This window comes from Ursus maritimus, unplaced genomic scaffold, assembly GCF_017311325.1.
Source record: "Ursus maritimus isolate PB19 unplaced genomic scaffold, ASM1731132v1 scaffold_1, whole genome shotgun sequence".
In the NCBI taxonomy this organism is placed as follows: Eukaryota; Metazoa; Chordata; class Mammalia; order Carnivora; family Ursidae; genus Ursus; species Ursus maritimus.
In genome coordinates, this window is record NW_024423343.1 from 67,317,893 (window position 1) to 67,326,895 (window position 9,003).

Below are 9,003 nucleotides of genomic sequence, written 5' to 3' on the forward strand. Positions count from 1 at the left end.
AGGTAGAGTAGAAAAAAGATGGGCTTTGAGATCAAGCAGAGTGGGGCTGACACGTCAGCTCTATCAGAGACTAGCCATACTGTTTTGCCTCTCCAAACCCCAGTAACATAAGGATAATGATCCCTACCTCATGGTTTTGTTGTGGTGTGTAGTATGTGGAGATAGCATCTTCCAGGCTCACGGAGCAGTTCCTGGCACATGGAACACTTTCGATAAATGGATTCTTCTATTACATGAATTATTTTTAAAACCAATTATGAGGAGTTAATGTTACCAATAGTCTAGTAAATACACACTGGTGTTGTGGCTTTGATGATGGGGACATAAGACTTTATCATCGCTATAAATCCAAAAATGGTCTGTTAAATAAAGCCATGAAGTTCAAGACGAGCACAGATATTTTCATGAATAAGCCTCTAGTAGTTCCTGCGACAAATCACAACAAACTTAGTTGCCTAAAACAACACAAATGTATTACCTTGCCGTTCTGCAGGTCAGAAACCCAAAATGAGTTTTAATGGGCTGAAATGAAATGTGTTGGCCGGGTCACCCTCTCTCTAGGGCACTAGGAAAGAATTTGTCCTCTGCATTTTCCAACTTCTTAGAGGCAGACTGCATTCCTCCGCTTGTGGCCTCTTCCCCTATCTTCCCAGTGTGCCTCTCCAGTCTCAGTTCCCAGCCTCAAATCCCTTTTCTCCCTCACCCTAATCCTCCCATCTCCCTCCAAGGACACTAGCGACAACATTGGGTCCACCTGGCTAGCCCAGGAGAATCTCCCCTTCTCAAAATCTTTAACTTAACCACATCTGCAAAGCCCCCTTTTTTTTTCCACATAAGGTAGCATCCTCATATGTTCTGGGGACCCCGTTGTGGGCATTTCTGAGGCACCGTTACCTAGTCCGGCAAGATACCCAAGACATAGTACACAGATATGACAGGTAGAAAGTATCACTTTTACAGTAAAAGTCTTGAGATTTATTGTGGGACATCATCTATGCCAGAAACAAAAATGAAATGCTATAATTTAAGCAATAAATATGCTACCTGGGTAAGATAAGAAGAAAATATTGCTGTTTATTGGTGGCTGGTTAGGACTTGAGCAGAAATGCTATTAACAGTGTTATACAGTGAGCTGTGGAATCGACTCCAAAGAGAAACATTTTAAATTACAAAAATTATTGTAGAGGGGAAAAAATAAGTCTTCTGAAAAATAAAGGAATTGCAACACTGTAGCGTGGGGTGGGGGAGGGGAATAGCATAGTCTTAATAATTAATTGCAAGAGTGTGGAGCGTGGGCCAGAGATAATTAGCGGGAAAGGTTGATCTTGTCCTTTCCATAGTCACAGAGAGCTGTAAAAAGAGGAAATGGGCCAAACTGCAGTGAGAAGCTGGGTTTTTAAAAAAGGAAGTTCTTGACCATGAAGATCAGACAACCAAGGGAAGCTGTGTAATCTCCATCCTTAAAGAGCTTTAAAAATAGTATAAACAGCCATCTGCACAAGATGATTTATGCATTGACCTTCAGGAGGCGGGCCCAGATCATCTCATGAAGTCCCTTCCAAGTGTGGGATTCTATGATTTAATCAGTATGTGATTTTTCTCAGCTCCACATTTTGTGAGATAACCAGCAGATGGAAGCCACAAATTCCCCAACATCATACCAAAATCATGGTTCCTCACACTGGTAGGGCCCGGTCAAGCTTGCCAAATTGGCATCGGTTGTAAAAATCATTGAAGGACCCACCTCAAACATTTATTTATCTCCTCGTGGGTGTCTGGACCACCCATGTCCACAAAATACAGATAATCCTTATCCTGATTCATGTGCATTTAGCTTTGATTTAGCATAGGAGAAAGTTGCATGCGTTAGAAATATTTGTCTGGTTTTGAAATTCCAGGCAGTACCTCTCAAAAATGTTATTAGAAATTTCCAGACCCTAGTCTAAGTAGAAATGAGGCCAATTGGGCATTTTGCTTTGAGAAGATTCACAGCTCACTTGGGCCTTCGAGCTTCTCACTTAGATGACAGATACAGTTCTCCGTGTACATTCATTTGTTCACTGAACAAATATTTGAGTGTGACTGCATTCGAGATTATGTACAAAGCATCGGGATGCAACCGTGAGTCAGACTCTGCCCTTCTCTCATGCAGCGTAGAGTCAACTGGGAGAGACAAACAAATAAACAGGGCATTTTGACGCAGAGCAGTAACAGCTGCAGTCAAGGGAGGGACACGATGCTAACTTCGAGGAGCAACCAACCAGCTCTGGGGACCCAAGAGGATTTCTGGAGGGAGTGATGCTTAAGATCGGGTCTCCAGGATGAATGGACGCTGCCGGGGAAGGAGGGTGGTAGAAAGAGTTATTTCATGGGGAGGGAACAGCCTGCTTGAGAGGCTGGTGGAAGGCATGGTATGGGAAATGACAGTCTGCGAGTACGGAGGGAGCGTGCGTGCACGGCAGGCAGAGAAGGGTGAAAGGTGGGTGGGAGGGAGAAGAGACCATGGAACAGTTAGCAATGAGGACTGAGAGATCATCAGAGGCCTCGTGGGCTTGCTGAAGAATTTGGACTTGGTGTGAGGATAGCGGGCAACCACTGAAAGATAGGATCAGGTTTGTCCTTTCAAAGGATACAGGAGTCCAATTTTGAATTCAAGGGAAAGGAAAACATTGGCATTTGTTTCAGCAGGAGGAGGAGTTTATCAAGACGATATTAAAAATATAAGGAATCAGAGTAAGACCTGAACGTCCAGGGGCGCCTGGGTGGCACAGCGGTTAAGCGTCTGCCTTCGGCTCAGGGCGTGATCCCGGCGTTATGGGATCGAGCCCCACATCAGGCTCCTCCGCTATGAGCCTGCTTCTTCATCTCCCACTCCCCCTGCTTGTGTTCCCTCTCTCGCTGGCTGTCTCTATCTCTGTTGAATAAATAAATAAAATCTTAAAAAAAAAAAAAAAAAGACCTGAACGTCCAAGCTGAATGAAGGGCGACGATGCGTGTTGGAAGCTACAGAGCCAGGCACGGGCACACCGTGGGGCCTCATCCATCTTCCATTGCTACTCCTTTGTGCTTCAGCCCTTCCTTGCTCTTTCTGTTGCTCCAGTTACATTCACGGTCACCAAAAGCTTCTGCATTTTAAGCTCTCAGTCCTGACAACTCCGAAACAGACTCGGTTCAGTTCTCTCAGTCCTAAACGCAAAATGCCCGTGGAAGGGACGTCCGGGTCCTGTTTCAGTCTAGGAGCTCGTTTCTGGACTGAAGAGCCGTGCCAGGGAATAGAGGTACCTAACAGCAGGCCAGCCGTGCGGCAGCAACTTGGATGGGGAAGGAGGGCTCCTTCCCCGAAATGGAAGGGCTGCTTTGCAGATTTGTCTGTGTGTCCTTGCTGCAGCTTGAATTGATGGAAAGCCTGGAGGCAGAGCCACTGTGGAGATGGTTGTATGTGTGGAGCTTATACCTGGGCCCAGCGAGGAGAGGTGAAGCCTCCATTAAGCCCAAGATCGATGCAAGCACACTAGCCACATGCCCAGGGCAAGCTCTGGACCTCCATTAGGCTCCACAATCCAGAGAACAGGTTTCTGGGAATGTGTTCTTATTCAAAACTGTAACTACTGGCAAGTTCTATCTCATATATGAATTTCCAATCAGCATGCTTTTACTCAAATTGTTCTTTTGTTTCAACGTGTTACTAAAAAAAGTATGACAGGTTGGCATGCTTGTTTATGTGAATGTCTGCAACCGTAATTTCTTACATGTTAATTTGGGACCATTATATAGGCTACCATTTATAATATTCTCTGAAACAACAAAATCATCTTATCAGTATTGATAAAATCTTCCTTAAATTTGTGAAGTGTGAGGTATAAATCTTTTTATTAATGAATAATTCACCTCCCTCCAGTCCCCATCCTTTTTAAATTTTGGCCCGCAGATGCTACGTTAAGCAATTTGTATGCAGTTACCCATTTCACCACTAGATGGCACCATACATCTTTCCTTCTAATTTTATCACAAACGAGCTTTTTCAGAAATGGGATTTGCTTTTTTGTTTTTATTATTTTGTAAAGAGTTAATGGTATTTTTGCACCGTTTATTGAATAGCCATCAGTGTCACTACTTATTTGTGGTAATACCTTTAATCATATACTAAATTTCTATTTATGCTACACTGTGTTTCCAGGCAGTTTTATCATTTTATTCTGTCAATCCTTAAGACAAACCATGCTGTTTTAATTATTTTAGTTTTACAATACACTTTAACATCGTCTATCACCATCATTTCTCCTCAATTGTGTCTTCAATTTCAAAATCTTTCTTACCCCTTAATTTATCCATATGAAATTTAAGGTCATTTTATCATCTTAAAAATATCCACTGGCACTTTTATTGAAATTGTCAATAAATTTAAGAATAAATTTTCCAGTTAATTCGGGGGGAAGTTACATCTTCACAATATTCATTTCCTTCAGTATGATTAATGCATTTGAACCAGTGATGTGGGCAAGAACACATGCAGAATTCTTGGCATGTGCATGAGTGTGTGTGTGCACATGCACAGAATAAATAAGCACATAGAGGGCAGTCTGACATGCCATGTAAAAGAGGAGAAATTGGGAGAACTTCTCATGTCCAACTACAGCCGAATGGCTAAACAAAATATAATTTCAACAGGATATTGCTCCATAACAGGTAATGATTTCAAATGATTGACAGATGAGAAAATGCTCATACTAAAAGGTCAAGTAGATATAGTATATGTCAATATATATACAACATGATAACAGTTTTGTTTAAAAATAGAGACAGAAGGAAATAGGTAATATGCTAACTCATTCTCACTGGGAGCAGCATTACAACTAATTCATGTTTTCTTAACAATTTTTAGAAGTTTCTCTATTTTCTACAGCGAACATGTATTGCTTTCATAATCAGAGAAGCAAAACTTCTAAACCTTTAAAACAAACAAGCTTCATGAAGATTGCAAAGATAAACCATTCTCTCATATAGGTATACCTATGTATATAGTTAGTGCTCAATTTTTTAGAAAAATTATTTATTATATAAATACTTTTGTAATATTCAAAACCAAAATGTCTCCCATAGCTCAAAAAGTGCCTTTCTGATACTTTTTCCACATATGTATCCTGCCATTCCCTCAGAATGATGCTGTGCCCTGTCTCAAGTTGTAAGTCACAGTCTCCAGGAAGCTTATTGTGTTAAGACCCTCCATCTTGACTTCCTCTGTACATGTCTAACCTCTCAAGTTTTTCCTGAGACCAAGTCTTCATCTTCCAGTAAGTAATAAAAATCAGTGGGTCTCAAACTTTTTGGTCTCAGGGGCCTTTTATCCTCTTAAAACTTATTGACTACCCCAAAGACCTTTCTTAATCTAGGTTATACTTATTAATATTTAGTAACATTACATATTAATATTTATTAATACTCTAATATTTATTAATATTAAAAATGTAAGTATTAATATTTAAAATTAAAAGACATTTCTAAATATCTATTTAATTCATTTAAAATAAAAGGATAAGAGGGACTGACAAAATGGATTTCTGAACTCCCTTCCTTCCATGGGCACAGAGAATGTACAGTTACCTACAGCGAAGTTACCCCCGAAGGAAATCCAGAAAGTAGTTGAGCAACTCTTACACATCAGGTGAACAAGAAAATCCCTACACTGAAACAGGTAGAAATGTCTGAGATACACCCTTGCTGTTAGCCCACCCTTGGTACAGTGCATACATAAAATCAGGAGGGTACACCCAACTCTTAGCTTCTCCCTGAGGAGTGAAGGGTTTAGACCCCACATTGAGTGCTCCAACTTTTATACTCCCGGTTGAGAGATGGGTCTCTAAACACCTAGTTCTGAAAGCCAATGAGGTTTGCATCCATGAGACTCTCAAGAGGACAGCAAGCAAAGTAACAGTTGTTAAGAGGAGCGCAAGCATTCACTCCAGCTATCTCCATAGGGCTCAGCACAGAGGGAGCAAGGAAAACTGCCCATTTCCCAGTCTTTCCCTAAATGGGTCCATCTGTAAACTTTGAAAGCTGTGGATCAGTCTTCTAATTTAACATACATTTAAGGGCCGACTGTGTTCTTCTCCAGAGGATGCCCACTCTCACCACTTTTATTCAACATAGTACTGGAAGTCCTAGCCAGAGCAATTATGCAAGAAAAAGAAATAAAAGTCATCCAAATTGGATAGGAAGAAGTAAAATTGTCTCTATTTGCAGATGACATGATATTATATATAGAAAATCCTAAAGACTCCACCAAAAAAAAAAAAAAAACCGTTAGAACTAGTAAGGAAATTCAGTAAAATTGCAATATACAGAAATCAATATATGAAAATTGGTCACATTTCTATATGCTAACAACAAACCATCAGAAAGAGAAATTAAGATAACAACCCCGTTTACAATAGCATCAAAAGGAATAGGATACTTAGGAATAAATCTAACCAAGGAGGTAAAAGTGTATACACTAAAGCTATAAGATACTGATGAAAGAGATTGAAGAAAACACAAACAAATGGAGGAAAGATATTTTGTGCTTGTGGACTGAAAGAACTGATATTGTTAAAATGTCTGTACTATCCGAAGTAATCCACGGACTTAATGCAATACCTATAAGATGACAACGGTATTTTTCACAGATATTTAAGAAAATCACTCCTACATTTCATATAAAACCCCAAAAGACCTTGAATAGCTAAAGATCTCGAGATCTTGAGAAAGAACAAAGCTGGAGGCATCACGCTTCCTGATCTCAATGTGTATTACAAAGCTATTGTAAGCAAAACGGGAGGATATTGACAACAGCAGATACATAGGTCAATGGAACAGAACAGAGAGCCCAGAAATAAACCCATGCATATATGGCCAATTAATTTTTGAAAAAGGAGTCAAGAATATAAAATGGAGAAAGAATTGTCTCTTCAATAAATGGTGTTGGGAAAACTGTATTGTCACATGCCAAGAGTGAAACTGGACCCTTATCTTGCACTATACACCAAAATCAACTCAAAATGGATTAAAAACTTGAATGTAAGACCTGAAACAGTAAAATTCCTAGAAGAAAACTCAAAATGCTCTTTGACATCAGTCTTGGCAATGATTTTTTGGGTTTGATACCACAAACAGAGGTAACTTAAACAAAAATAAAGTGGGGCTACATCAAACTAAAAGGCTTCTGCTCAGTAGGAGGAACCATCAACGAAACGAAAAAAAAAGCAGTCTATGGAATGGGAAAAAATATTTGCAAGCCACATATCCAATAAGGGGTTAATATCTGAAAAATACAGGAAACTCATACAACCTAATAGCAAAAAAACAAATACCCAGTTAAAAATTGGGCAAAGGAACTGAATAGACATTTTTCCAAAGAAGACATGCAATGGCCAACAGGTACATGAAGAGATGCTAAATATCATTAATCATCAGGGAAATGCAAATCAAAATCGCAATGAGATATCACCTCCCACCTGTTAGGATGGCTATTATTAAATAGAAAAGAGATCACAAATGTTGGCAAGGATGTGGAGGAACAGGAACCCCTTTACGCTGTTCATGGGAATGTAAACTACCATGGAAAACACTATGGAGGTTCCCCTAAAAATTATAAGTGGAATTTCCATGTGATCCACAAATTCCACTTCAGGTTATATATCCAAAGTAAACAAAACCATACCTCAAAGAGATATCCATAGTCCCATGCTCATTCAAGCTTTGATCACAATAGCTAAGTTATGGATACAATCTAAGTGTCCATCAAGGGATGAATGGATCAAGAATATCTATAAATGTTATTCAGACTTTTTAAAAAGGAATTTCTGTCATTTGCAACGTGGATGAACCTGGAGAACATCATGCTAAGTGAAATAAGCCAGCCACAGAAAGACAAATACTGCATACTATCACTTTTATGTGGAATTAAAAAATTTTAAGAAAGGTCAAATTCTTAGAAATGGATAGAGAAGTGGTTGCCAGGTGCTGGGGAGTGGGCAAAACAGGGAGAGACTGGTAAACAGAGTTTCAGTTATAAGATGAATAAGGTCTGATTATCTAATGTATATATAATATGGCGACTACAGCTGACAGCACTGGATTGGATAATTGAAATTTGCTAGGGGAAGAGAACTTAAATATTCTCACACACACAAAAAGTCATATGTGTGGTTATATATATGTTAATTAACTTCATGCAGTGCATACAGATACCAAATCATAAGTTGTAGACTTACCATTTTGTCATTTACGCCTCAATAAAGCTGAAAAAGAAAGATTTTGTCTGACACTCCAGCCTTACTTGAGGTTCTTCTGGGGAAGGATGTGCTCCCACTCTCATTGGGGCTGTTGGCAGAACTCAGTTTCTTGCTGTGGTAGGACTGAGGAATTTGGTTCCCTGAGGCTGCCTGTAGTTCTTTGTCACATAGGGTTCCCCAACATGGCTACTTACCTCCTCAGAGCCAGGAAAAGATATAGCAAGCAACTCCAGGAAATTGAGCACTGCATTCTTTTGTAAGAGAATTACTAATCACATATATCCCATCACATTTGCCATATTCTGATTCTATCGGGCAGTGTCTTCAGATGTGTATATGGAAGGGATTGGCTATAGAAAACCTCAGGTAACTTGGCTGATACAATGAGAAAAAGCCTTCCTGAGGAGGAAGTATTTTAGCTGAGACCTCAAATGAGAATGAACCAGCTGTGCGAAGATGGGGAATGGAGGTGAGGAGCATTCTGGGAAAAAGGAACAGAAAGTGGGAAATGTAGCTTTACCCACAGACAGAAAACATTATCATACCATTATTAACTTGTGTCTTATTTATTTCTGTGTCTGTTTTCACCATCATCCAGTGAACTGTATAAATTATCTCAGAATCTTCAACATCTATTACATAGTAGACACTCAGTAAATTTAATAAATGGGTGGATTTGAAAACAAACAAACCCATTACAAGTCAACATAAATAACATTTTTTATGGGAAAAA